Source organism: Populus euphratica, unplaced genomic scaffold (genome assembly GCF_000495115.2).
Source record: "Populus euphratica unplaced genomic scaffold, PopEup_1.0 scaffold268.1, whole genome shotgun sequence".
Taxonomy (NCBI): Eukaryota; Viridiplantae; Streptophyta; class Magnoliopsida; order Malpighiales; family Salicaceae; genus Populus; species Populus euphratica.
Window position 1 is genome coordinate 136,863 of NW_011500025.1, and position 5,896 is coordinate 142,758.

Genomic DNA, 5,896 nt, shown 5'->3' on the forward strand with positions numbered 1-5,896 from the left:
TCTTGTTACCATCATCTCTACGGTATCCTCCAGCAGCTATAGAAGTCCCTTCAAAGGCGTTTTTCATTGGAAGTAGACTGCGAGGAGTTTCATGTTTGTCATTCATTTTAACCATTCTTGGCTCAATAATATTACATGGAGATAAAGAGCCCCAGATTTGTTTAACGCATTTGCCATGTAAAGGCCAGGTGCTTCTGGGTTTGAATCAACGGCCGGCTCCCATGTAGTCAGCATACGGCGACAGTCTCATGCCATCTTTATCAGCTTCCAATATTTCCAATGGAAAGTGGCACCTATTTTCCAAACTCCCACCGTAATTATCAGTTCTGTCATTTACTCGATCTTTAAGGAACTGATCAATCAAGTACCATTTGCCCCGTGAATCTCAACTCCATCAAATCCTGTCAAATACATATTGTTTTTCATCGTAAAAGAACTTGGATTTGAATAGCTACACATGCACAATTCTGATGATCCCTTCAAGCAATAGTTTTTATGCCTCAAAGTACTTATCACCCGGAGGCATCATGATAAGCGGCTAACAAGCTACAGTGTTCGTGTGTTTACACTATAGCTAGCCAACATACACACCAGCTTCAATGGCGTTTCTTCGTAAGAGTACTTGGATTTGAATAGCTACACATGCACAATTCTGATGATCCCTTCAAGCAATAGTTTTTATGCCTCGAAGTACTTATCACCCGGAGACATCATGATAAGTGGTTAACAAGCTACAGAGCTTGTGTGTGTACACTACAGGTAGCCAACATACACACCAGCTTCAATGGCGTTGCGGGCAGGGAGTCTGAAATCATTAACAATGCGAGGAAGTTCGTCGGCTCTTAATCGACGAGGAGGTGACCAGTCTTCTCCGTCAAGACCTGGTGTCACTCCTTTACCAGTGCATGATGGGAGCTTCCCCATTCGGCTGAAACCCTCCATTACAAAAATCATGCTACATTTGTCAAATAAATTACAACTCTATTTGGCTCATGCTCTTGAAATTAACGGATACGATGAAGAAATTAATTCAAAAAATGGTGCGATTATGTTGGAGCTTTCTTCTTTTCTTTGATTTCTTGTGCATTTTGATACTAGATTGAACCATGGGCCTTGAGATATATATATATATATATATATTTATCTAGATATAGTTTAGTGTAAATTGATGCAATGTAATGAGAGAGTTTTTCTTGCCACAGAACATGTAATGGAGGCGTTGGGTTATCTTTTTCATTCAACATTGAAAGAAAGGTTGGTACAAATAGATCAATTTGAATTTTTTGGGTTATGGTCGAGCTATAGGCCTTAGGCATTGGGCAGGGCAGGGCATTACTGTCCCTTTCAGACATTTAGGTTTAACATGATAAAAACCCAGTATTTTAATATTGGATTTGTATATTTATGATATAAAAATATAAATCAATATCATGCAAAGTAGATAGAAAAATACTTGAGAAAATCACAAAAAAAATTAAAAAGATTTTTTTGTAATTTTGTTTTTATGAACAACAGATTAATCTCCATTGTTTACATACAATGTGAACAGTGGAGCACCCCCTGAAGAAGAAGAAGAAGAAAGGGAGGGGGAAGGAGGCTGACCTGTAGTGGAAGCTTGGCTACGACAAGGAGGCTCGGCCGGTGGCTCAGTAAGCTTCGGTGGAGGGTATGGTGGCTAGTGTCAGTTGCTGGTGAAAGAAGAAGAAAAGATGCAAAGGAGAAAGGCTCAGCGACACACTCATTATATTAGGTGTTCAAACGATTTCTTGTGATGGAGATGGGGGTGTTCAGGTCGATGGTGATGATTTTGGTTGCTAAACGCAATGGTTAAAAGATAGAGGGGTTCTGCTAGTAGCAAAAACCAGGTATTGAAGGCTGGTTTTTTGGTTGTCTTTTGACCAAAATTTTCCACCCTTGGAGCATGAAGATCAAATCTATTTATAAGTGGTGGAAGAGGGACACTTTGTCTATTCTAGTGCAAAATATCAGCTCATCGTTCGACTCAAAAGCATTCCAACTAATGGTTCAAAGTAGCAATGATAAACTGTCAGTTTTGTATAGAAAAATGATTGGTCTAGTTAGCCACTTTGGAGTGGTGCCATCGCCTCTGAATCCTTGATTAACCTAAACAATTTATACTAGTGTGTAAATAGGTGTTAGGGGATCGCTTTCGTGCAAGTTTCATCTTATTTTGGGAAGAAACAAGGTGTCAAATGCTCTAGGAAGGTAGCCACCCAACCAACCTCATTAAAGAAGAAGATGAATAGTAATTTTTCTATCAATTATGCTTTAGTCCTTTAATTTGTGATTTATCTTTAATTACACCCCTAATGAACTTTAACTCAAACCTTGAATTTATCTTGAATTTTTTCTAATTAAAGCTCAAATTAATTTAAAAATTAATTTTTCTTGCAATCAAACCCTTTATAAATTCAATTAAACTTGTAATAAAATTTAATTGAGTCTATAAATATTTGTTTTTGGATATTTTTTATTCAAATTGAATTTTTCTTGTCAACATGACTCTTCATCTGTAAAAAATGTATGGTCAAATTTTAATCTTTGAATTTTTAAGCTTCCTCAACCAATTTCTAGCAATTTTTGAACTCTTCAACATCCATTTCTCACTTTTTTTATTTTTTGGATTTATTTTTTTAATTTGAATATATTTTTTTGAAAAAGAAAAGGAGAATTTGGGGAAAAAACCCAAAAATAGGTTATGACAAAAAATATTATTTTTTGTATTATAATTAATAATATTAATATTAAAAATATTTTTTTTTGTATTATAAAGATTATTATTTTCATTATAATTAATATTATTAATATACTAATTAAAATTTTGTAAAAAATATCATTAATATTGAAACAAACCATAGATTTTATTTAAAGGGTAAAATTTAAAAAATATGATCATCATCATCATCATTAATAAATTTTTTAAAAAAATATTATTTCTATAAAAAATAATAAATTTTATTTGAAAGGATTTAAAACTATAAAAACTTGGGTTAGATAAATTTAATATTACTATTAAATTTATCAATATTATTAAATTTGAAATACATGTTATTACTATAAAAAACATAGATATGATTTAAAAAATAAAATCAATTATTATTATTATTATTATTATTATTGGCATCCCCTTCCAAACCTAAGAAATTTAGGGCTACAAAGGAATACATAACCTAAGATGCTTGGAAGTGGCAAGAGCACAAACACAAGTGCTTTTGGTCTTGAAGCCCTATCGGGTCCAAGACACTTGAGTCAAGTGTTCGGACCCAAAACAAATGGGTTCGATGTCCTTACCCAAAACTCTGGAGTTTGGCATTTAAAACGGGCTCAGAGCTCTTGGACCTGATGTTGCAGTTAGACCCACTTAAACTTGGATAAGTTTAATATTATTAGTAATATTAAAAATATTATTATTTGTATTATAAATATTGTTATTGTTATTATAATTAATGTTATTAATATTAAAAATATTATTATTTGTATTATAAAGATTATTATTTTTATTATAATTAATATAATAATTAATAAATTTGTAAGAAATATCATTAATTGTAAAACCCAGAGAAACACACACACACGCATATCATTATAGTAAGTATAATAATAATAGTGCAATTAAATAAAGAAGAAAAGGAGAGTTGGCAAGCCACACAAAAAGAAAATAGAGATTTGAAGACCTAAAGTGGAAGAAAGAAAAAGCAAAGGACTATACTTAAAAGGCATGAATAAATTAGGGATAGAAACAAAAGAGAGAGAGAGAGAGAGAGAGAGAGAGAGAAGAAAATTGTCATCCCTTGAAGAAAGAGAGCTAGAAAAGAAAGAAAAAGGTAGAAGATGAGTGACTCAGTGCCTCTTTATTTTCTCTCAAAAATAAACAATGAGAACCACATACAATCCACCATATGAAAAACTAGAAGGGTGAGGGAAGATGTAGACATCAAAAGACAAGAGAAGAAGAAAGCCAAAAAGGTATTAATGGTAACAAAGGAAGAAAAGAAGAACAGCCAAAACATTTAAAGGAGAAGGGGTTTCAAATAGTAGAAAACATAATAGAACTAACATAAAACCTTTCTAGAGCAATTTCAAACATTTTGGGTAAGTTGTATGCAATAAAATAGCAGTCCTAAGCTAAATTCTTAAGAAAATTTCTAAGTAAGTTAAGTTAAAGATGAGTGTGGAAAAGAGGTAGAGAAAGACTAACTTATATTCTTGAGCCAACTAGAGGACAAAGAAACTAGGGGAAAGTCTACAGACCTTTAGTAAAACATGAACATAGAAGGAGGAGAAATATGTTGAGTTAAAGATGAGTGTGGACGAGAGGTAGAGAAAGACTAACTTATATTAAATATGCATTTTAAGAGACAATATTGAATTTCATAAAATTATGATATGCTAATATTTGAAAATATAAGAACAACCTTGTTACACATATTCTTGTAAAGCATAATCCTTAAATGTACCATGTCTTTATATGTGATTGTTAATATGAGAAAATGATGAAATTTTATGGGTAATAATAGATGAAGAAAGGAAAAGAAATGCATGAAAAATGAAGGCTTGTGTGTTGAACACCTAAACTAGGAGAAAATCTGGGTTGCTATGTTAATTAACTTGCGCCCAAGAATTGACATAGATAAAGGCATAATCTAGAGTATATCCCTTCATAGAAGTTGTAATATGAGATGTTAGCTTTCTAAGAAGTCCGACCTCCCTTAATTTAGAGCTCTAGATATAGTTAAACATCTGAGGGGAGGTCGAGTTATCACCCCTGTTAGCAGATTCCAAGTTGACAAAATAACAAAATTTAGCCACGTTAAGAATAAAATGTGTTTTCCCACCCTTTGTAAAATGTGTAGCATCATTTCCAGACTTTCAAAAGAAATAAATCATATTTAAAATTAAATTAGTAATGTTTGTTATGACTGCTAATGAACCGAAATCCTAAAAAATAATAATATGAGGGTAAATGAATGTTGTCATCATTTCTATTACTCTGTTGCGAAATGTGATTGAGAATGGAATAATGATGGGTATTTGTGGGTTTAAAAGGAATCGTAAAAGGAGTACAACAACAATAAGGAAACGCAAATCGAACTTCTGTAACAGGTAGGTATTCTACACATATATCTTCCTTAGTTAATATGATTCAAGTTATCTATTGGGATTATAAATCTTGTGCCTATAAATGAGACCAAAAAGAAAAAAAAATGAAATGACATGAATAAGAACTAGAAAATTATATTTGATATATAAGTTCCTCTAGAGAGAATGAATGAAAATAATAAGTTTTTATGGGAAATCATCCCTTAGATTTGATTAGCCAATCCCTAAATATGGGACTTTAATGATGTTAACCAGGTTGGCTAACATCAATATGGGTAATACTGAGGAAAAGAAAAATTAGACTTGATTAACTATTCGGGTTAAAAATAGTTAATGATATTGTCTGTTGGTGTCAGTATCAACGAACTCATCGAACTTGATTAACTTTTCTAATGTGAAAGCTAGTGATGCCAAGAATTCTTGAAATTAACATACTTGAAGATATTCCAAGGTAATATGGAACACTAATGAACTATTTCGGTTAAAAAATAGTTTATGACATGAACGAGTTACATTGGTTTCAGCATTCCCACAAACTTGATTAGTCGATTTCAAAATGGGCGACTAAAGATACTAATATGATCGTTAGTATCGATAATGACCTCCCTTGTGACACGACTAAAAGATTGATGTCTTCTCCCAAGTGCAGGAGTGTCGAAGTAATAAATAACCCGACAAGACCGGGGTCGAACCATAGGGAGGTTATTTGTACAAATTATAAATAACAATAATACAACAACAATAACAATAACAATAACAACAACAATAATAATAA

General features: G+C 32.3%; 1 pseudogene; it reads right to left on the reverse strand.

Moving 5' to 3' along the window:
* Window position 1: 1 nt before the first annotated feature.
* On the reverse strand, window positions 2-1,352 carry LOC105142151 (putative 12-oxophytodienoate reductase 11; annotated as a pseudogene).
* Between the last annotated feature and the right edge of the window lie 4,544 nt (window positions 1,353-5,896).